A 25,213-nucleotide genomic window follows, 5' to 3' on the forward strand; every position below is an offset into this window, starting at 1 on the left:
CTGCAAATTTCTTTTTCTAAATTTCTCCCAAGAGGTTTTTATTACCCAAATTCTTAATCTGATGCTAGGAGTTATTCACTTTGCCACTGCGGTCAGATCTAATTGTTCTCTTACTTTGTTCACAACTTTCCCTTAATCTTTCAGGGTGCGTCGATAGATAATATGCTGTCAAAAGCACACATACAAATCAGCATCACACCAGTTGTTTTTGATTCTTTCTTTAAAAAGTTATTTCTGCCACCTCCTCTTCCTCCTCCATTTAGAACTCAGGGAAATAATTTCAGTGAAACTGATTCTATGAAAAGCTGATAGCTAAGGCTTTGCAGAGCTTCAGGTTCGGTAACACACACCCACAGAGAGGTCCTTTGGAGCACAGAGCAGCACAAAAGCCTTTGTCTGCGACTCTTTAAAGCAGCTGCACCTTTTCCCAAGGTCGTGAAGTTGCACTTTGCAGCTGCATGTTCCTGGGAAACCATTCCTTTCATCTAATTCTAAGGAGTTGCTGTTGCTGCTACATTTGCACCCCTGTATAGTCTGAAGCACCATTTTGTTCTTGAATCCAAAGATTTTATAGATCACTTATCTCTTTATAATTGCCTCCCTTGTGCTTCCTGATCTGGAAATGACATTTATGAACTGATGTCATCCTTTAGGCTTTCACTGAAGTGTGGGGAACTGGGTAAGCTGCTGATTCTTGATTACCTCTTAATGCTGAATGGGTTCTTCGAAAATGAAATTATAGAAACACAGAATCATTGAATGATAGGTTGGAAAAGACCTTGGAGGTCTTCTTGTCCAAACCTCTGGTTGGGATAGGAATTCTCAAACCAACCTTTGCTTGAAAACCTCCAGCACTGGAGTACTGTATGTATAACTACAGGAGGCAGTCTGTTCCATTTATTTAATAGCTCTTTGGATCAGGAAATTCATTCTTAATTCAAGTTTAGATCTCTCCCTGCAAAGCCTCCACCCATTTGGTTCTTGTTCCACCTTCAGGAGCTCTGGAGAAAAAAAAAAACAACCTCTTTCTTGTGACAGCCCTCCAGGTGTTGGAACACTGCTATCATGTCTCCCTTTGCCTTCTACCCATTCCTCTAAATGTTCTTCAGAAGAGTTGAACCTCCAAGCTCCTTGCCATCTTTGTTGCTTTTTTTCTTCTTCACTCTTTCTGATTCTTCATGTCCTTCTTGTATTGAGGTAACCAGAGCTGGGTACAGTATTCCAGGTGAGCTCTGACAGAACTAATCATGTTTAACATCCAGATCCTTTTCACAAGTGCTACTGCCAAGCCAAGTATCACCTATCTTGTACATGTACATCTGCTTCCCCCCCCCCCCCGCCCCAAATGCAGAATCCTACATTTCTCACCATTTAGCTTCATTTTGTTAAATATCTGTCTTTTTAAGAAAGAAGCATTAACCTGCCAGGTACTCAGTTGTCAGTGACCCCAACTTTTCACATTTTAGTGAAATCCTAAAACTAGATGTTAGCAAGGAAAAGGAGTACTTAATACATTTGACACTGATGGCAGGGCTACCTCCATTTTCAGACACAACTGACTTATTATAATCCATGAAAAAGACAAAGTTCTGTCACTTCGGTTCTTTACCAATTATTTTCTTAGGGCTATCAGATCTGAGCTATATAAATCTGGATGACTACATTAATTGGCATGGGGTTAAGTGTCATCAATATACTGATGATACACAGTTATAAATCTCTGTTCTGGACTCTTAGCATTGAAGTTCTTTCCTAGTGCATGGAGGATGTGAGGGTCTAGATAGGAAGAACAGGCTTTTACTCAACTGTAGCAAGATATATGGGTTTTAGTTCCCCCCCCCCCAGCCCCATCTGGATATATTCCATCATGAACTCTGGATGAAGTTGCACTCCCCAAGAAAAAGTTGGTATGCACTTTGAGGGACATTCTGGACTCATGAGTCCTGCTGAAGGAGTAGGTAGCAGCCATGACCAGAAAGTTTTTACACAAATTCATTTTGTGCACCAGTTGTAACATCATTCCTGGATCTGGAGGCTCTGCTCACAGTCACTAATGCCTTAATCATATCCCAGTTGGACCACCACAATGTGTTCTACATGGGTCTATTTTTATGTATGTGTTTTGTAAGCTACCCAAAGATGGGCAGCCATGTACATTTGCTAAATGAATGAATGAATGTCTGAAGTAATTTGAAAATGCCTAATTTTACTTAAATTGTGAGATTGGTGCTGTCTTCACACCAAGCAATCAAAAGCCACCCACCTACCCATCCCCATAGTCACAAACACTTTGAGAATTTTGGATAGAGATAAAATAATTTCAATATAAAATGGTTACATTTCTCCAGATGTGCCCCATACATTATGAGCCCTTGAAAAAGGACAACTTCCTGTTTGTGTGAAACAGATGAAAGTCAAAGCAAAAAAAAAAAAAAAAAAAGCTTAATTTATTGTCTACAGAGGCTTTATAACTTATTCAGTTCAGTTAGAAATTACTTGAAAGCTATACAAGTCATTGTTTTAATAAGCTGTTGGTCCATGTTATCCTAGACACAAAACTAAAATGAACTATGAAGCCGGCTGAATAGTTGCTTGTTTGTTTTCTTTGTAACTTTATCAAGGATGTTTATTTTGTAACTTAGGGAATTTGTTTTATTGTGCCACCAAGCATGGCATTTCAAGTGCTTTACATAATAAAACTAATCAAACCCATAGAAAGTACAACTAAAATCAAACTCTCTGACATCAAATTCAGTAAGCAGGAAAAGCTACTTCCAAGACCTGTCATCTCAACTTGAATGTGAAAAGCCATATTATTGGACAGAAACTTTAGCAGTGCAGACATGTTGAGTGTATGTAGCAAGCAAGAAAATTACTTTCCCTTTCCCTTTTCTTTTTTTAATGCCTGCAAATTCTTGGGAATTGAGAAAATTAACTCTAATCAATACCAACTCTTTAACACAAAACAGAGAAGAAAGGTGTCTCTTTTATGCTTCTCTTATGTAGAGTAAGTTAACACACTGAACCATGGAAGAATGAGATTTCTAAGAAAATTGAGTGAAGGGGGAATGAATGTGTGTGAGAATTTCCTGAAATCTAAATATGATGCAAGAAATGGTACAGAAAAAAAAAATCTGCAAATTTTGTCAGATGTTCTATGAAGGGGGAAGATTGGGATCATCTTGATTTCCAGCTGGACACAACATGTCACTTCAAGGAGGGCATGATTAATGACAAAGTTCAAAAGCTTACTCTTATAAGACTAAATATTAAATATTAAACTTTTGTGCTCACATTTTATATCTCAAATTTAGATGATTCTGAAGAATAATATGAGAAATCAAATATAAGGAAATGAAATAGCCCTTTGACCTATTCTTGACTGGTATAAGATGTAAAAGAACTTTAATTTTTTAAATAGCATAACAACAATTTCTCTATTCTTCCATTTAGCTACAGTAAGTGCCATGTGGCTACTGTACTGTATGTATATTATTTGGGAATATTAAGGTTCTTTAACTTACCATTGTCACACTGATTTCCTATTATAGTGTGTCAGCTGTGTTTCCAAAATTGTGTATTTCAGCTGTTTAGAAGGAAATTGTGTATTTCAGCTGTTTAGAAGGAAACATGGACATGGAAGGCCCAGACATATCCTATACTGATTTCATCACCATTGTAATAAAATATTTTAATAAGTACACAGGGTGGTACTATCTCAAATATAGAAGGGCTCTGAAAAGACCATCAGTCTCCAACACAAAGAATGGGAATTGTTTCACTCAAACAGGAACATCTTGTAGCAAAATCTATTCTTTCAAATAAACAGATATAAGACTAAATACACAGAAAGAAAACTATTGAAACTGTTTAATTGAAAGAATGGGTTGCATTCATTGTATTATAAGCATTTTATTGATGTAGAAAGTTTGGGATAACTTCATGAAGTCTGAGGTTAGAAGTTTATGTAACTGTATTACACATTTCTGTAAAAGCTACATTTGCAGCTGTGCTTGTCAGCAAATTTTCCTTATTTCTGTTTTATGCTACTATTTAGGGGTTTCCACATTAAAATATTAATGAGATCTACATGGAAAGGTGCTAAAATGTACCAATTTTCAGACACCATCTTGGCTCCATCAGCAACTCTTTTTCTATCCCCATAAATATTATTCAAGTAATGCCCTTAAAATTAGTTGCATGAAAATTCCTTGTGAGGCCAGGGGGAATAAACTGTGCTCACATTTCCTTTTAACTCAAGTCTTTGGTATGCTTACACTGTCACTCATTATTTCATTGCATGATTTCTTCTTCTCTAAGTGACCATTCTGTATTTGAGATATAATTTCATCTTAGTTGACACATCCACAGAGATGGAATAGAAAACCCACAATGGAATTACTGAAAGCCTCAAAATAAATGGAAGCTATTTTTATATATTTATGACAAAAATGTTTTAACCTATAACCATTGCCACCACTTTCACAAACTGGTAGTCACGCATACGTAAGTTCCAGCCTCCCATTGTATGGACTTTAACATTTAACATGAGATTCTTAATTATTGACCATGTTGAAGATTTGTCTCCCCATATTTACAATGACTGTGACATTATTGTAGTAACCTATTAGACCACATTATTATTTTTCACATAATTTATTTTTAATTTTGTTTCTTTTTAGAGGGACATCATGAAATGGTGATTCTCTGGAACCCTTGAAAATAAAATTTCAGCATCAAGGAATTGCTGGTTGACATGTTATTGAATTACAGACATGTAAGGGATTGTTTTAGTCACGTTGATATTGTTATTTAAAGGTGAGTAAATGCCTGAGCAAATTGTTCAGCTTATCTTTCATCTGGGATATTGGAACAGCAGTGTCAATATCATGTGAAACAAATCCACACAACAGTCGTTTTCAGGCCAATCTTTTTAAAGTGAGGATCTTGGAAGCAAAGCGGACCCCCCCCCCAAAAAAACCCCTAACAAGCTGCAACAGTAGAGAATAAATTCCTAAGTAGAGAGGAGATTTAATGCAACCTACTGGGCAACATGGAGAACCAGTTTGGTGTAGTGGTTAAGGCACCAGACAAGAAACTGCAAGAGTGTTGGTCAAGGAGAAAATGATAAAGACTTTTTTTAAAAGACTGGAAACCTTATATGGACTTTTTGTTGAAAGAAGAAGAGACTGAATTGATGACTTGTGAATTTGGGGATTAAAAAGGCTTAAACAGGAAAGGGAAAGAGTAGGTTGGCAATTACTCAATAGAAAGAAGGGTGGAAGTCATAATTCTATGTTTTCTTTCTTTTTTTCACTTCTTTTCTTTTTTCCTATTTTCCATCTCTTTTTTTTCTTATTTTTCCTTTAATTTTTTATAGTTTCATTGTATGTATGTGTGTATGCATGTATATGTGTGTGTGTATATATATATACACACATACATATGAATGAATGAAACCAGGAGACTGTAAATTCTAGTCCTGCCTTAGGCATGAAGTCAGCTGGGTGACCTTGGGTCAGTCACTCCCTCTCAGCCCTGGGAAGGAGGCAATGGTAACCCACTTCCAAAATCTTGCAAAGAAAACTGCAGAGACATGTTCCAGTAGTCGCTAGGAGTCAAAAACTGACTTGAAGGCACGGGGGGGAGGGGCGCGAAATCCTGGGCAATATGCAGTAGAAGCCATATACATAATTTATATTGTTATAAAGTATAATCAATATATTTCAAGATGAGGGCAGCAGAGTTAAAAAGCAGAGTCATATCTGTCCCATCTGTAAATAACATATATACTTTTTATCTAGAGCTTCATTCAAGTGTCTGTAAGAAAAGGAGAAAGAGGGAGATGAGGAGAGATTTCATACTTTTTAAGCCCTGCTGGGACATTTCACATTACATCCAAGCCAGATCAGCATCTCTGTCACAGTACAACTGCTCAATAATAACCAAAATAATATGAATATAAATACATCTAAGAAATTCAGAATTTTCAAATCCAAAACTCCCCTATCTATCTATCTATCTATCTATCTATCTATCTATCTATCTATCTATCTATCTATCATCTATAATCACAGTCTGTTCTCTGCTATCAGCATTCAAACCTTTACCACTTCTGACAAGAAAAATTTACATTCAGGCAGAAGTTACTAAAATGGGTCAAGCATATGATTGCCTGGCATACATCAATCACTGCGGAAATACAAAGTATGAATTCATCACCTGATAAACAGTTAAATGTACCATTTCCTCTCTTCACATTATGCCAACTGTACAAACTCATTCATTTTCTTATCACTGCTTGTATAAAATAGTCCCAAGTACCTGGAAGGCATCTGAGTTAAATTACAAGCAAAAAGAAGCTCTATAAAAGTATTAGGGGAAACAAAAAACAGGAGGAACAAGTGCGGGTAGTATAGGATTGATTGTAATCTAAAGGTCATAGCTTGGATTCCAAAGCAAATAAAATCTCTACAGAAGAAAAGTTAGCTGTTGCCACCATCACTGTAAACCAGTTTACAGTTTCCCCAAAGCATCTTCTATCATCCTGGATGATGTGGGACAGAGTACAGGATAGGGATAGTTAAGGGGGCATGTAATCTATCTCACACTGCAGCTTTCTGTTGTTATGAAAACTGCAGTGTTCATCTTGTTGATTGAAGTTCACACTGAGTAACAAGCAAACAAAACTTCTCAGAGAGCCTTAGGCTACTCTATCTAGGCTGAAAAACAGATGACCACTAGAATCTATCTGAATGGCATATACAGTCCATTTTCCCTTAGGCTCCCTGGGAGTATGACATAAGGTAACATCCATATATTTCTGCTCTGAGAGCTTAAGGGAAGATGGACTATATATACCATTCTGATTAGATTCTATGTACCCCTTCCTGCAACATCACTAAGCGCCAAGACTTGGATACCTCCTAATTCTAATGCACTGTATATATAGCATATGTATGTATGTAAGTATACACACACACACACACACACACACACGTATATGTATGTATGTGTGTAAGTGTGTGTGTGTGTACACATACACCTGCATACATACATACATACTGTTGTTGTTGTTGTTGTTCAGTCGTTAAGTCATGTCCGACTCTTCGTGACCCCATGAACCATATTGCGCCAGGCCTTCCTGTCCTCCACTGCCTCCCTGAGTTTGCTCAGTTTCATGCTCATTGCTTCAGTGATGCTATCTAACCATCTCATCCTCTGCTGTCCTCTTCTCCTTTTGCCTTCAATCTTTCCCAGCATCCGGGTCTTTCCCAAAGAGTCTTCTCTTCGCATTAGGTGACCAAAGTATCTGAGCTCGAGCTTAATTATCAATCCTTCCAATGAGCAGTCAGGGTTGATTTCCTTTAAGATTGACTGGTTTGACCTCCTAGCAGTCCAGGGGACTCTTAAGAGTCTTCTCCAGCACCACAGTTCAAAGGCATCAATTCTTCGGCGCTCAGCCTTCTTTATGATCCAGCTCTCACAGCCATACATTACTACTGGAAAAACCATAGCTTTGACTATGTGGATCTTTGTCGGCAAGGTGACGTCTCTGTTTTTTAATATGCTATCTAGGTTTGCCATAGTTTTCTTCCCAAGGAGCAAGCGTCTTTTAATTTCATGGCTGCAGTCTCCATCTGTGGTGATCTTGGAGCCCAAATAAATGAAGTCTGTTACTGCTTCCATTTCTACCCCTTCTATTTGCCAGGAATTGATGGGTCCAGATGCCATGATCTTAGTATTTTTAATGTTGAGTTTCAAGCCAGCTTTCGCACTCTCCGCTTTCATGAGGGCATCAAGAGGCTCTTTAGTTCTTCTTCACTTTCTGCCATTAGGGTGATATCATCTGCATATCTGAGGTTGTTGATGTTTCTCCCTGCAATCTTAATTACAGCTTGTGATTCTTCCAGCCTGGCATTTCTCATGATGTACTCTACATATAGGTTAAATAACCAGGGTGACAGTATACAGCCTTGTTGTACTCCTTTCCCTATTTTGAACCAATTGGTTGTTCCATGACTGGTTCTAACTGTTGCTTCTTGGCCCACATATGGATTTCTCAGGAGACAGGTAAGGTGGTCTGGTACCCCCATCTCTTTAAGAATTTGCCAGAGTTTGTTGTGATCCACACAATCAAAGGCTTCTGCATAGTCAATGAAGCAGAAGTAGATGTTTTTCTGGAACTCTCGTGCTTTCTCCATGATCCAGCAAATGTTGGCAATTTGATCTCTAGTTCCTCTGCCTCTTCGAAACCCAGCTTGTACATCTGGTAGTTCTTGGTTCACGTACTGCTGAAGCCTACCTTGTAGGATTTTGAGCATAACCTTGCTAGCACATGAAATGAGCGCAATTGTGCAATAGTTTGAGCATTCTTTGGCATTGCCCTTCTTTGGAATTGGAATGTAAACTGACCTTTTCCAATCCTGTGGCCACTGTTGCGTTCTCCAAACTTGCTGGCATATTGAGTGCAATACTGTAACAGCATCGTCTTTTAGTATTTTAAATAACTCAGCTGGAATACTGTCATCTCCACTAGCTTTGTTGTTAGCAAAGCTTCCTAAGGCCCACTTGACTTCGCTCTCTAGGATGTCTGGCTCAAGGTCAGTGACCACACCAGCATGGACATCAGGGACATTAAGATCTTTCTTGTATAGTTCTTCTGTGTATTCTTGCCACCTCTTCTTAATCTCTTCTGCTTCTGTTAGGTCCCTGCCTTTTTTGTCCTTTATCTTGCCCATCTTTGCACTAAACGTTCCTTTGATATCTCCAATTTTCTTGAAGAGATCTCTAGTCTTCCCCATTCTATTGTTTTCCTCGATTTCTTTGCATTGTTCATTTAAGAAGGCCTTCTTATCTCTCCTTGGTATTCTCTGGAAATCTGCATTCAATTGCTTACATCTTTCCCTTTCCCCCTTGCTTTTCACATTCCGTCTTTCCACATCTATTTGTAAAGCCTCATCTGACAGCCATTTTGCTTTCTTGCATTTCTTTTTCTTTAGGATGGTTTTAGTTGCTGCCTCCTGTATAATGTTACAGACCTCTGTCCATAGTTCTTCAGGCACTCTGTCTACCAAATCTAATCCTCTAAATCTATTCATCACCTTCACTGTGTACTCACAAGGAATATGATCTAAGTCATACCTGAGTGGTCTAATGGTTTTACCTACATTCTTCAATTTAAGCTTAAATTTTGCAGTAAGAAGCTCATGATCTGAGCCACAGTCAGCTCCTGGTCTTGTTTTTGCTGTCTGTATAGAGCTTCTCCATCTTTGGCTGCAAAGTATGTAATCAATCCGGTTTTGGTATTCACCATCTGGTGATGTCCATGTGTAGAGTCATCTCTTGTGTTGTTGGAAAAGAGTGTTTGCTATGACTAGCTTGTTCTCTTGACAGAACTCTATTAGCCTTTGCCCTTTGTACTCCAAGGCCAAACTTGCCTGTTATTCCGATTACTCCTTGACTTCCTACTTTAGCATTCCAATCCCCTATGATGAAAAGGACACCTTTTTTTGGTGCTAGTTCTAGAAGGTGTTGTAGGTCTTCATAGAACCGGTCAACTTCAGCTTCTTCGGCATCAGTGGTTGGGGCATAGACTTGGATTACTGTGATGTTAAATGGTTTCCCTTGGATACGCACTGAGATCATTCTGTCGTTTTTGAGGTTGTACCCCATTACTGCCTTTTCCACTCTCTTATTGACTATGAGTGCTACTCCACTTCTTCTAAGGGTTTCTTGGCCACAGTAGTAGATATAATGGTCACCTGAATTAAATTCACCCATTCCCGTTCATTTCAATTCGCTGATTCCCAAGATCTCGACGTTCAATCTTGTCATCTCATGTACATACTCTACATACATACTGTAGATATAGTAATATGAAATGCAAATGTCCATGAGGTAAATTCCTGGAGGATAGCTTAAACCCCAGAGAATAACATCTGGCTACTTATGTTTGATGAATCTCAAATAGGACAAAACTGGGTATGTAGTGCCTACTTCCTGGTGGTCAGCGTAACAGATGACCTCTAGATAGAGCAATGGTTTAAAGTTTTCTGGATATCTTTGGTGACATCTAATGGTCATCCAGATTTTTTTTCAATCCAGATCTGGTAACCCTAAAATAATCCAGCAATTCCCCCATCATCATTGCTCCTTTCTTGGAAATTATTCCAAAGGGGCAGCCACCCTTAAAAAGTTAAAATAGCTCCTTGTGATGACTTTCCAGAAACTTTTAAAGTCTGAACTCTTCTGGAGGGCCATTAGAAAATAGGTTTGCTATCTTTAGTTATTTCTTTATTAGCTATTACATTATTGGTTTGTTCTTTGTGTGTGTGTTTGTGTGTGTGTCTGTTGATTATGTGCCTTCAAGTCATTTTCTTTTTTTAAAAAAAAAAAATTATTAGAGATTACAGTATACAGATAAAAGTAATACAAACTACAGAAGATAAAAAAGTAAAAAGAAAAAGTGAAAAAAATAGAAAAAAGGAAGAAAAAAGAAAAAAGAAAAAAGAAAAGAAATAGAAGTAACTTCCCCCTTCTTCCTAGCAAGTATAAACAACTTTAATAACTTATCCCCATCCCTTAAAATACAACAAATAATCTCTTCACCCCATATCTCACCTCATTAACTATAAATATATCTATAAAACCTCGTCTTCTCTCTAATCAGCAAAAGGCCATTAAGGGTTACCAGAAATAACCACTTATCTGTTATAAATTAATCTAATAAATTCACTCAGTTTCCTTCCTTTACATTTGTATCTTTTTTACTTTTCCTAAATAAATCCCTCAGATCTCATCAGTCCAATAAAGTCCATAAAAAAATAAATAAGGGTACCAGAAATAGTAGTGTAACTGTTTTAAAGTTAATTAGATAAATTTAAAATATAAGAAATAATCCCACATAACTCTTTATTTTGAAAACAAAGCCCTAAAACATCATCTTCATAATCAAAAAGAGGTTAAATATTGCCAGAAATAGAACTCTTATCCATAAAACAGAACCTTAAAACATCTTCTTCCAGTCCTAGTCCAAGAAATCCATTAAAAATTGCCAAATAAGTCCACTTGATATTCTTTCTCCTTCCCAAATATCTTGATCTTAAGCCCCTTCATATAATACTCCAACACTTCATTTATTTTCATTTTGTTATATTTTCTCACAAAATCGGAGACAACATTCACATTTCCCTTTTGCAAATCCAATATAAAATGGTTGTACAAGCCACTTTTTTGATCTATTCTTCACAAGTCCTTTTTAATTATTAAAACATCAGCCAGCTTTGTTTGTAGGTTGCCATCAAGTAATTTTCGACTCCTACAAACCACATAGATTTTCTCCATGATGATCTGTCCCTAACCTGGTCTTTCAGGTTGTCCAATGGCATAGTCACAGTTACCGTTGTAACTGAGGCCATCTACTTTGCTGCTAGTGATTTTCTTCTTCTCCTTCCTTCCACCTTTCCCAGCATTAGAACCTTTTCCAAAAAGCTAGGTCTTTGCATAATGTGCCTGAAGTAGGACAAGGTAAGGCTAGTCTTTTGTGCCTTGAGTGAGAACTCTGGGTTGATTTATTCAATGATCCATTGTTTTGGGTTTTTTGGCCATCCATAGTATTCTCAGGAGTCTTCTCCTATCTAAGTTCAAAGGTGTCAATACTCTTCCTATCCTACTTCTTTAAAGTCCAACTTTTGCTTTCATAGAGTGTCACAGGGAATACTATGGCTTGCATGATTCTGATCTTTGTAGGTATGGACACATCACAGCATTTGAATATATTTCCCAAGCCATTCATGGCTGCTCTACCAAGTGCCAGTCTGCAGCATATTTCTTGACTGCTTGTTCCTTTACTGTTGATGGTTGAACCTAAAAGGCAGAAGCTATCCACCACTTTGATACCTTCATTGACAATTCTAAAGTTGGTTGTTCTATTTGTTGTCATTAGTTTGGTCTTCTTTATATTTAATGTTAGTCCCACTTTTTCACTTTGCTTATTACTAGAGCTTGCAGATCCTTTACATTTTCAGCTGTCAGGGTAGCGTCATCAGCATAGCACAGATTACTTATGCTTCTTTTTCCAATTTTAAAACCATGCTCTTCTTCTTCCAATCCACCTTCCCTATATGGTGGTGGACAGCACATAGGTTGAATAAATAAGGGAAGAGTATACAGCCTTGTTTCACTTCTTTGCCAGTCTGTTTTGCCATGTTCTGTCCGTATGGTGGATTCCTGACCTATATATAAGTTTCTTATGAGGACAATGAGATGTTCTGGGATTCCTATTTTTCTGAGCACATTCCATGACTTGGCATGATCAACATAATCAAAGGCCGTTCTAAAACTGATGAAGCACATACTGACTTCTTTTTGGTATTCTTTTCTCAATTATCCAGCATACATCAGCAATAGTGTCTCATGTTCCTCAGCCTTGCCTAAAGCCAGCTTGAACATCTGGCATCTCTTTTTCCATGAAGGGCTCTAATCTGCATTGGATGATCTTAAGCATTATTTTGCTAGCATGTGATATTAAAATACTATAAATATATTGAAATACTACATATATTTATAGTATTTTAAGATAAAGTTGTAAGCTGCCAGGAGTCTAGAAGATTTGGCCACATACACATTTGATAAACAATTAAGCAAATGTTCTTTAGTTGAACTATTAGCCAATATTAATCTTGGTGCTATGATACATTTGGATACTGAGTGAATAACAACATGTCCCAAAAACTTATTTCAAAAACAAAGTTGCTTTTACTTAAAGGTTTAATAAGGCAGTATGTTAGTTATCCTTTCTTTTAATGGGAAGAGGGAAACACTAATGTTTAAAACAGCCCAATATGTAATAGACGAACAAATGAAGAAAACAGAAATAAATGCATGCTGCTAAAACTAATCTAAACTGGTTCCTTATTCCTCCCTGTAGTTACCAATAATAGTTCCCAGCTTCCTCATTTTGGCTTTTTTGGTCTGTATCCACCAGCTATTTTTTGCAACTTTAGGCTTTTTCACATTCTTGCTTCATCCAATTCTATATCTTTATTTGCTCTTTGTATATCTCTTTATCTTGGCTCTTCTTATCTATTGCATTTTCCACCTTTACTTAGCCACATTATTATTACAATACTCTCTATCTTTTAGCTGATAAAAATGGCAATAAATTCTTAGGTCCCCTTCTCTTTTTTCTTAGTTGCCTAGACTTAACACTTGGCCTTCCTGTGAAGTCATTTATTCTACTGAAATATCAAATTAATCCAGTCATTTGACCCTCCTGTGCTTATTTCTGATCTCCACTAGAACAATCTCAAAACCAATGAGACTGTATGGCTGTAAAATAACTAACTCAGAAACTAATTCACATTCCGCAGCCATATTCTCATCATTACCAATCTCTATCATAAAATGACTTTATAGGACTAATAATCAGCTGAGAAGATCTCCATACATTTCATGTTGCCCCTGTGAGGCTGGGCAGCACGATGGAATTAAACCACAGAAAAATGGTTTCCATGCCATTAGTATAATATATCAGAAGAAATACAGAAGAGTATAACAATAATGGAAAAGATTTTCAGCAGCGTATCTATGCAGTATTCTGTGTCACCCAATAGCCAAAATAAGTAGCCAGTTCAGTCCAGTTCATGAGAATCTGTTGTTATTTTCTTTTTTCTGCTGTTCTTAGGCTTCTTCTTAAAGCACATCATGCTGGATCCTGGCATTGAGCCTGTACACTTGCTTTAGTCAGCCTAAGCACTGAGTATCTTCTAAATCCTGCAGGAAGAGGACTTCTTATGATGGGAGGCCAGTGCACTGAAAAACCTGAAGCAGTTGTGTTTTTATTATATCACAAAAAAAAACTTTCCATCTCCTTAGAGTTAAGTGAGGAAGGGGAAGTGAAAGGAGGGGAATAAATACTATGGCCTGTCTTCTATGCTTGGAATGGGGGAAGGAGAGGGGATGAGTGAACAGGAGCAGATTGACTTTGTTTAATGTATTTGACTTGTTTGTCTGTGCTTAAGAGAAGTATTGCAGTTCAGCTGCAAATGAAGTGGACAAGGGAAGAAGATAAGATGGAACCAGTTATTGAAACTAGGGGTTGCCAAATTTATATAACACCACAGAACCAGAAGTATCTTAGAAGTTTGCAAAAAGAGATGAGGGTGACAGCCCCCTTCCATTTTTGCTCCCAAGCTGTTAGTATTTAGGGTTCATTGCTTTCAATTCTGGAACAGTTACCAAAACTAGCCACTAATAACCTTTTCTTTCATAAATTTGTCTAGTCCCTTTTTATTAACTAAATTTATCTAAATTGCCACATCTTAAGGCAACACATTTAGAAATGAACTATGTGTGTAAATTCATTTTCTTCATCCTTACTTTCCCAATATTTACCTTTGATGGTTTCCCTGATTGTTGTATAGTAAGAGAGGGAAACAAACTTTTTTCTACACATATTTTCCTGTTCAGTAATAGTTCTATATGCTTCCAAGATATCCTCCTTTGCCTGCCTTTCTTTCTAAGTGAAAAAGGCCCAACCATAGTAATTTGTCCACTTAGGGAACTTCTCAAGCCCTATAATCATTGTTATATACAAAGAAAGTAAACTTGATTTTACAGACCTCAGTTTAGCAGACTTTGGATTTAATAGACAATACTTACTGCTTCTAGAGTGTCCCTACAGTTGGAACTGTCTTTGTCTCTGACACTACTGCTCTCTTCATTGCCTCTAGAAGCTTCTCTGTCTCCCGGAGCAACTCAGCCATAAGGCAGGAAATCATTCTAGCTCTGTATTCTCAAGCTGTGATCCTCATTCTCCAGCTGGAGAAGGAGTCACACCATCTCTTCAGCCTCCCATTCCATCCTAAATGTCATCAGATCACCTCTACTCTCTTTGTAGGGCTTATGCTCCCATGGTATCAAAGGTCAAATGTTAGGATTCATCTAGCTGTGTGTAATCCAAATGGCATTTTCACTAGAAGTGCCATTTTGACCTGCAAGAGAACTACATAGGTTATGCAATGCACTTCATCTCTTAAGTGATATATTCTGTGGTCAAAGAGAGAGAAGGCGCACACATAACATTTTAAAAATCTTAGAGCTTAATATCTACAGAGCGTTTCCTCTACTGAGAAAATGGCAGTGTTCCAGATCAGGGTGGCAATTAGCAGTATGATTCTTGATTATAGCAAATATTCTGTTGGCAGAGAGGAGAATATTGTCTGCAGTTAATAAGTCCAGCATATTACCATAACAGGATTGGTTTAGAGATCTCAGTGGTGATTTGTGTTGGAAGCTTAATCACATCAAATTACAGACATGATTCAGAAGCAAATTGAATCACTGTGCAATAAGGTGGCAGGCAAGGACAAGGTATCTGCCACAAAAGAGATGCAGAGGTTACTGAACAATTCCAGGAATCTGCCAGCAAGACAGATGCTGTTGATGGACAATCCTCTTCTGTACAGCATCACTTGGGCCTAGTGTAAAATCAAGATTCTCCTCAAATCTTTCCTCCCCATTTAATTCAGCTTTATGAGATTCTAAAACCCATCCTAAGGTGAGGAAGGAAGGAAGGAAGGAAGGAAGGAAGGAAGGAAGGAAGGAAGGAAGGAAGGAAGGAAGGAAGGAAGGAAGGAAGGAAGGAAGAATAGCATATTCATATATGAAAAGATAGGTAAAACTCATATTCGTACCATATAAGCCTGAGGGCCTGAAAGATATGTTTACAGCAAAGGAATAGTATGGAACAAGATACTATAAAAGTTCAGAAACATAAACCTGTCTGAGCTACAGAGATGGAAGATTTCAAGTGTTTCCATTTCAGTTCATTTCCATGTGAAACAGTTCTGTGATTTTTTAAAAAATAAATATTAATAGACCTTAAGATGGTTCTGTCCTCTTTACGTGATAATGTTTATCTGAAATTTTGGAGCACCAAACTCACCAAAGTGAACAATCTGAATGATAACTGTGTTGTGACCCACACATTAGTCTGGGTTGCCTGGATTAGATTAATCTGATTAAAAAATTGTCCCAAACAGTGATCCATTATCCCTAGCTCTCCTATAGAGGAAGGAGGTAGACATGATGTCATTTGCATGAGGTCCCCAGTACTTGTTTTAGAGCTCCAAAAGGAGCTTTTTCTCCCTATGTTGAGGACCACAATAGGAGCATTAACCCTCTGCAAGATTTATTAAACCCATACAATCCTTAACATTCTCAATCATTTCAAAGTGGGCCAAGAGTTTTGGCCTTCTCCACATCAGAAATGTCATCACATTACTAGTCATGCACCATGCTACTCTTGAAGACTGAGGCAAATGGAAGAGAAAACCCAGTTATAGACTGATTCCCTGTTCTGTAATACAGTAATGCCATAAATATGCCATAAATGTCATAAATGCTAGAGTTATTTTGTAGCTGTCCTAAGAACAGTAGGTAGTTCTGATAAGGTTTGTGTGGAACATTGGTGAGCCTAAGCTTTTAACAGTTGTTGAATAATATAGAATATATATTTGTTTTAGAAATGTATAAGGCCATCAAACTCTACAACTCTATAATAAATAACCCACATACGATTGTATAAATATTGATATGATTATGTGGTGTTTATGATTCTAAGTTTCAGAATGAACATGTTTTGCAAGCATAACATGTTCAGGAAAGAGCATTTTACAACTAATTCTGTAGACTGAACTCATTAGGGTGCTGCAAATATTTGATGTAGAGATTCAATGCAAAGGTGATGCAATTGACTCTACAAATTGAATTGACTTTTCAAATTGAATAGGAAAGTCAGTTTGAATGGTCAGATTGAATTGGATGCCTCCAAATTGATTCGGACAACCTGAATGTTTCTTCACACACAAGAAAACTGCTTTTTTAGAACTGCTTTGGAAATCTAATTCAGATCCATGTAATTCAAAATTTGATTCAGTATCCAAATGGCATCAAATTGACTTTTCAGATTAATTTGAATCAGTCTGCTGGATCAATTTCCTGAACCAAATCTATTATTTGAATTGGACTAATTCACGCCGGACTACTTCTTATATTGAAGCCTGGCATACAGACAAATCAGCCATCAATAGACACATAGAAATAAACCATATTTACACACCATTCAAGAGAGACAACAAAAAGTTAAGAAGGAGACAAAAAAACCAGAACACATCCCCTCCAGCACCCAAAACCCAGATAAGCAAGGATTAACACCAGACAAACAATCAAACAGAAAATAATACTCTAATCAAGGAACTACCAAGGAGAAAACCACACCCCCACCAACACTGGCAGGGCAAGCTACTGTATATAAACAGGGAGCAAGCCCCACACTCACTAGCATTGATGATGTTACCTACCTGGGTAAGGAAACATTTGTAAGCAAACAACCAAGTTCAGAGAGTACCAAGGACTCCAAGCCTTATTTTGTCAGTGCTTTGAAAGAATGCAGACTTTATCACACCAGCATGGGCATAAATACCACATTTGCTTACATTTTATTGTTTTACAGTTGTACATTTTTTGTGAACTACCTATAGTTGTTGAGAGTCTGGGAGTGTACAAATTTGAATAAAATACTTGCATACATATATACATACCTATGTTTACCTATTATACTATTCCCCTTCAAGGTAAGCAGTATAGAAAGATTGAAAAGAGTAAGAAATTAAAAATAAAATAAAATACAGTAATTCTCATCCATAATAACATCATTCACTATACCCCTCCATACCTATCATTGAAATCCATCCTTGTTTGCAGGACATCCATGCATTGATTCATACATTCCTTTTTGTTCTTTATTATTCTCATTTCTCTCTCACTGAGATTCTTGTCAATTCCATCCAACCACAACTGTCTCAGTGCTCCTCTCAACCCATCCACACTTTTTAATACATTTATTATGTGATTTGTTTTGCATTCATTCTCTCTACATGACCAAACCACCTCAAAGTACGTCTTTCATACTGCTATTTCCTCTGTATCTTTAATCTATGTTCATTCAGTAATCCTTTATGCAGGGAAACAATATATTCTTCCAATCATCAGGCACAGATGCAGTCTTCACACATACTTTAAATAAGTCTTGCAGCCACTCTAAAAGCAAACCACATCCATATTTTAACATGTCTCCAGTTACACAATCTATATCTATAGACAGCATTTTTCAACAGCCTCGCAGAATTTATGACTTCCTTTTCATCCATTTTTTTTCTTTGCCACTGACATTCATAGTATTCAATTCAATTCTACCCTCTGATATATCAGTATCATTTCATACAAATTTCTAAAATACTCTTTCCAGAATCCCTTCACTTCAGTGAAATAAATAATGAAAGTGTGAAGTTTGGGAACTATCTTCTTGGACATCTGGATCTAGAGCTTTGCAGTTTTCTCTGGACCCAGTGAGAGTATGGCCGAAGGGAGAAAAAGGCCCATTCCCAAATATGTGTTTTGAACAATAAATTGGCAGAGCCTTATCTTAATCCTAACTCTTCAGATTGTATAATGTTTTCCCTTTTAGCTGTCAAAAGCAATTACCTAGTTAAATTATGTTACAAAACTAGCTGTCAGGTTCAGCCCAAAGAACTCCACGAGACAGTGCAGATACAGTTCTGTTGTGTTTATTAGCTTCCACCTCAAGACAGAAATCTCTCCAGACTGAATCTAACTTCCCAAGCCAGCAAGCCAAAACACCATGAATTCCTTAGGGTGGTGCCAGTCTCATCTTAAACTTCCCACACTCCTGTTGGGGGCTAAGGGAATGTTTATCTCCCCGAGCGAGGCCTTCATCCAACCATTCCTTCACACTAGCAGATCATTCAGGAAGAAAGCATTCTACTTTTAATTAAATGCTCATTGAATGCTCAGATAGATCCATTTAGTAAAAAAGGCAGAATTCAAGCTTTCTCCTGAATTTTAAAAATTCCCCTGAATTTTATTAAAGATTCAAGTGATTTCTTCCTTTCTTTTTCCTTTTTGCTTGAAAATTTCAGCAGTTTCTAAAGACATGATATGATGGAATTAAGCTATTTCCCTAGTTCTTTTGCAGACTTAAGGTTAAGTAGGAGTGGTTTGACTAGAGCATTGCATTTCATGTGCACATTTTAAAACTGATGCAAACAACATCAAGAGTGATAAAATAACTGAAAAAAAAAGTTACCTTAAAATAGCTGCTATTTGGAATATTTAGAGTTTTCTCATAGAGGGACCTATTACTGACACCACCCAGCAAAAATGTTACCTTTAAGAAATGCATACAATAATATAGTTAATATGGAGTTTGAACCTAATTACCTATCCAGGAATTAATTCAATAATAAATATTTGTGATGGGGGCGGGGCGAGGAGTGTTACCTGTGTCTTTTTAAATGGCAATTCCAGACATTTAAATGATGATGATGATGATGATGATTTTACTTATTAGTAAAATATTCCATACATTTCCTACTAATATAACTCCAGAGTCCACTTAATTAATTGATTTAATTTATTTCTAATAAACTACTTTAAATAATTAATTACATTAAATTAATGTATTTAAATAATTATTTTATGAGTTTGGATCTATTACCCATCTTACCTTCTGCTTCCAGGTCTATTAATAATATTTCAGATTCAGATTCAGGCCAATTAATTTAAATAATAGTAACAACAACAAGAAGGCTTGATTATATTATCCTCTGTAGCTTATTTATGGAAATCAGCAAAAGGGGTATTGCCAAGATGCTTTGCAACCTTTCCAGTAGCTACAGTAGGATTTAGAAGCCTTAAAACAAAATATTTAATCCCTTGAATTTCTATTAGATTGAACATTGACACTTTTTTTAATTAGCTGCTCTCCCCCATCTCCCCCCTCCCCCAAAGTATTGAAAATGCCTGCTGCTACAGTACATTACTGTACAGTACATTATTCAAAAAGTAATATGGGCAAGAATTAAACACATGGAGATTTTCTCCATTAACATGATGTTGAAAATAAACGGTATCTAAATACAACTAAATGCTAAAAGGAACTTGCAATAATCATCTTAAAAACTACAAATCATCTAAAAAAATACAAGATGAAAAAAAATGTTAGGAAGACAGGAAATGTTTCCACTACTTGTTGGTTGGTTCCAAAACTTGTTTATTTTCTAGTTCCTGAAGGAACATCCATCTGCAGGGGGTCAATACATGCAAGATGATGACTGCAACTATGTAATTAAAGCCTCACCCATTCTTTACATGCATCATATGCAACAGACATTAAAAAAACAGGTCTTTTATCATGTGGTCACAATCTTAATTTTTGTTTTACTCCCTTCCCCCAGAAGACTATTGTTCTGTATTTTGATATTCAGTCACTCTTAACCTTTCTGGGCTAAGCAGAACATGGGATTGCATGAGTGCAAATGAGTGAACGAATGCCACAGTTATTTTAAGACTGAACTTTTCCCTGGTTAAATTAAAAAAAAAAAATCACTAAAATGATAACCAGATCTGTCTAGGTACTTTAAGCCTGGGAAAAGCAGAAGAAACTCACCACAAGGATGAGGAAATCTACCAGCCTGATTATGTAGATGTAATGTGTTTAATCCAGACATTGAAACCTGTTTTTCTGGTGTTGCTAATAATCAACAGTATTAAGGGATAACTATTGCAGTAAAAGATGGGTCCAGAAGTTCACAAGGCCTAGGACATTTAAGAATGGTCAGGATTCCCAACTGGGGGCAACTGGGTTTATCTATGACTGTTCCAGATGTTGAAATGTACAGCAACTGCTTAGGCAGCTTAACTTGCATTGATCCTGCCCACCAAGCTTCATTTTTCTTCTCATAAATCTCAGTCTACTGACTTGCATGTAACAAAAATGCTGTTTGCATTTGGATTTGGCCAGGACTGCTATCACTTTCACTACACCTTTCATTTCAATTTTCTTCTTACCCCATTGCTTATCTTCCTTTAACTTCTGCTCCTTATCTCTGAATCTGAAATATTATTAATAGACCTGGAAGCTGAAGATGGGTAATAAATCCAAATGTATAAATAAACCACAGAAGTAGCTCGAAGAGTGTGAGCAAATATGTAAATGCTCCTTTAGTAGTTACATGCTGCTCAATTTCTTTTTGCCAATACAGTACGCACTTAGCCACCTCATGAAGTTTAAGATTCATGCTTCATGTATTCTGCTGGGCAGAAAACTTCTCAAATTCAAGCATCTGAATTTTGTGAGCATGATGTAGAAAATAAGCAGCAATAGCTATCTGCAAGATGATTATGCTGAGCTCACATATCCCCATATACAATAATGGGAAGGAGGAACCTTCTTTGGAGGATGTGTTAAAATTTAGAATTTCAGACCCAGTTCAGTCTCCAGCAGGGCCTAGACACCAATTAAGCACCAGCCCATGCTGACAATTCTTTCACTTTGTTGTTGCTAAACCTCAAAGATCTTCGTATCAGAATCAAAAATGTCTTTCAAAATCTAGCAGTAGGGAGCCAATGAGCTAATCAGCTTTGTCTCACCACTAGCTGTGACTATCGTCTGTGTGAATTAAAATGGAAGCATTTAAAAGAATCTTGCTAGTTAAAGAGGCCTAGCCCAAGTTGTGTAAAGAGCAATTTGGGATTACAAAAGAGAAGAAGGAAGGCACAAAAATGTCAGGGAAACATTTGTAACCTAAATCTTCCTTTTCCACTTGTTTGAACTACTCTTTGATTACCCATTCTTCTCCTCCATCTGTTTGATAGGCCGTCTTCATAATTTAAATAGGCTTGAGGGTTTCTTTCATTATTTCAATAAGTGCCATCAGTATCAGGGGTGGCATAACTTCAAAGAAACACAGAATCTAACTTCTTTAGAAGATACTATGTGCTTTATTCCAAATGCAGTAAAACTCAGTATTGATAGGTTTGTTCTGTATTAGAATATTATACAGTTGTTGTCAAAAGTCAATGTATCACTATTCTGATCTCATGAGAATCTAAATCTGAAACTGGAATCTCACAATTCAGGCACCATTAAGTCACATCACTCCATTGTTTTTTTTAATAAAACAAAATAAGGTTATTCTTTATGCCTACATCAGTATGTAAGCATTCAATTTACAGATGCGCTAGGATGAAGATGAAAGTCCTGTCAATCTGTAGTAAAGATGAAATGAGATTATGAATGATGGATAGATTGCAAGAAAATCACAGAATGACAAGTTAAAACAGAGTTGAAGCTTAGTTGGGAGGCATATTTTACTCCTAGAGTCACAATTCAGTAATGGAGGATCTCAGAATGGCTCTCTTATGCAGGACACTCTGTGACCTCCTAAGATTAGATAGCTCCAAGGCTTGGGTTATTGTCCGAGGATTTAGAATCTAAGTGGTTAGTGATTGCAGCCAGTACTGTACACGGAGAAATCTATGCAAAGGAAGAAATACCGAAGGACTAAGTGAAATGCAAGTAAAGAGGTAACGTGGGCAGAACAACCACATTAGAAAATTATTGTGTGAATTCTCAAATTTGTCAGTGGAAAGAACTGGCTAAGGTGTTAGACCCAGACTGGGGACACCCAGGTTCTAGTTCACCCTCAGTCATGAAAGCTCACTGGATAATTTTGGGCCTGTCATTCTCTCTCAGCCCAAAAGTCAGTGTAGCAGAGCGGTTAAGTGTTAGACTAGCAGTAGGAAGATCCAGTGCTCAGTGAATAAGTATGAGTCAGAAACCTTCTCTCAAGCCAGCTTACTTCACCTCAGTCTATGGGAGCTAGAAATCAGAAATCGCCTGGTAGCACCTTTGAAGACTAACACATTGTATTCTAAGGCATAAGTTTTGTGGGCTGCAGTTCACTTCATTGGATATACTCACTTAACTACTAGGATTTAAATCCACTGAGATGAGAAAGTGGTGGCAGATGAAGGTTTCATGGGGGACAGTACCTTACAAGTACCTTATCAATTAACAATTGTAACACGTTGAAAACCCATTCTGTTTGTTTAGACCTTCTGAGATAGCCTGGAACATATTGATATAGGTCAGCTGAGCCATCTCCTGCTCAATTGTACTGGAAAAGTTTCTTTGTTCCAGAACTGTTAGAACAGACAGATGGGAGGGCATAAGAAGAGGGTTATCCAATGGGAGGAAGTGATCATCAGCATTCTGGACTGAAGTTACCTTGCAAGCTGCTGCCAAAGTGTCTCAGTCTAGACAGGGTTTTCTTAAACCGGCTTGAGTTAAGTCACATGAGCCTAAGAAGGAACTGCATTCAGTTGCCTGCAAATATGCCCAGTGCCTGGTGCAAAGTCACTCAGTGAACTTCCATGACTGTGGGTGGACATAAACCTAGGTCTTCCCAGTGCCAGTCCAGTACCTTAGCCACTACACCCCACTGACACATAATTAGGTTGAGTTGTAGGTTGACTTACAGGAGGTCATAAAGCCCAATAAAATAAGTTTTGATCTTTGACTTGAGAAAACTCTGGTGCCATCCCATGATATTCTTATGCACCACAAAATTGTTTCCAATAAAACATCAGCAATAAACTTAGCAACCCTCCAATTAATCTGAAGTTATGAACCTTTCACTCAAATAGCCTAAGAACATGTTTTTGAGTGGTATTTGTACAAGGCAATAATTATAGCTTTTTCAGCGCAGTCTGCTATAGTTTCACTTTTCCACAATCTTTCATTGCAGCTCAAACATGTAATCAAAACAGGCTCCGTACTGTGCTCTCCTCCACATGTAGCATTTTTAATCACTACTCTGATCACATTTCTTTTTTTGCCCACGATACAATAAATTACAGTGAAATTGATGCAGAAGACCATTTTAGTGAATACCTCACATATATCTGAACAGACGTTAGTCCAAACCAATTTTGTAGGTCATAATTTAGTAAATATCTAATCCTATACTCTGTATAACCCCACAGTCTATTTGCTAGAACTGAGACCTGCTTATGGGAAATTTTGTTTTTGAAACAACAATACAGAGCCTAGTTCAAAATCCTGCCTTATTGCCAAAAGGGGGAAAAAGTCAGAATTATTTTAGATTTCCAAACTCCAACTTGAAATATTTTTGTTAGAAATGGCAGGGCTTGGATAATGTCTGTTAGGCATTTGACCAGACTGAAAGTGGTTTTTTTTAAGTATATTATTCCTGTTTGAAGAACCTTTTTTGTTTATAATGGCATTGTTTTGTGTCTCCAGATTCATGTATGCGGGTAACAAAATGTATATAAGCACTAAATTTGGATTGAGAGAATCATCTTCAATTAAACAAGAAAAATATCTTGGGAACCTAATGGCTAGCTAAGTAAAAATATTGACTGAAGGTGCAGAGTTTTGATAAAGGCAAACTCATACTAGGTATCATTACAAAGGATCATAAATAAAAATATTAATATTGTAATGTCTTTATTCAAACAATACTGTGATCCCTTCACAACTGCAGCATTGTCTACAGTTCTTGTTACCACATTTGACAAAGGATACAACAGCATTGGGGAAAGTACAAAACAGGACATTCAAAGTGATCAGATGGTTCAAAAACCCTTCCTTCTGAGAAAGTTTTGGAGACTTCAGCTTATAAAAAGGGTGACTGACTGAGGTATGCAAAAGCATGTATAACACGGAGAAAGTGGAAAGAAAAATATTTTCCCCTAAAGAGACCAGGGTCACCCAGTATAGTTGGCTGGAAGGAGATTTAGAATAGACGAAAGATACTTCTTCTTTACTGTGCATAATTAACCTAGGAAATTCATAACTAGGTAATACGGTGATGGCAGCTAACTTGGATGGCTCTAAAGGGGGTTGCATATTTTCATGGAGCCCAGGTTTATTGAGTGTTTATTAGTCTCAAAGACTCAGATGTATCTTCAGGTTGGCAACATGCCTGCAAAGAGCAGTGACAGGGAAACACTGGTAGGAGACAGGTATGTCCCCATAGACTGCTTGTGAAGGGTCACTATGGGAAAGGGTATTCAAGTAGGGTCTTGCCTTAATCCAATGGGCTATTATTATATTCTTCTTAATTCCTCTCCCTGAAGATTTATAGAATGCAGTGGTGTGGGCAGTAATGGGAACGCTTTGGTATGCCCATCTAACATTACTACTCTGTGAGCTGTACTAGCTGCTAGTTGGCCTCTAGGAATAATTCAGGGTGCTGGTTACTACCTATAAAGCCCTTCATTGCATATGACCTGGCTATTGGAGGGACTGTCTTCTCTAGTT

General features: G+C 37.2%; 1 long non-coding RNA gene across 4 annotated transcripts in view; it reads left to right on the forward strand.

Moving 5' to 3' along the window:
* Positions 1-25,213, forward strand: part of LOC148215882 (uncharacterized) — a 75,007-nt gene that overhangs the window by 39,489 nt on the left and 10,305 nt on the right. For all 4 annotated transcript variants that reach the window (XR_015796347.1, XR_015796346.1, XR_015796349.1 and 1 more), the window contains one exon: positions 4,683-4,818. This is a non-coding gene — a long non-coding RNA (uncharacterized LOC148215882). The remainder of the gene's footprint in view (positions 1-4,682; positions 4,819-25,213) is intronic.

The sequence above is a fragment of the Python bivittatus genome, unplaced genomic scaffold (genome assembly GCF_059951505.1).
Source record: "Python bivittatus isolate LINGU-HERP-01145 unplaced genomic scaffold, Pbiv_v1 ctg000330_np1212, whole genome shotgun sequence".
In the NCBI taxonomy this organism is placed as follows: domain Eukaryota; kingdom Metazoa; phylum Chordata; class Lepidosauria; order Squamata; family Pythonidae; genus Python; species Python bivittatus.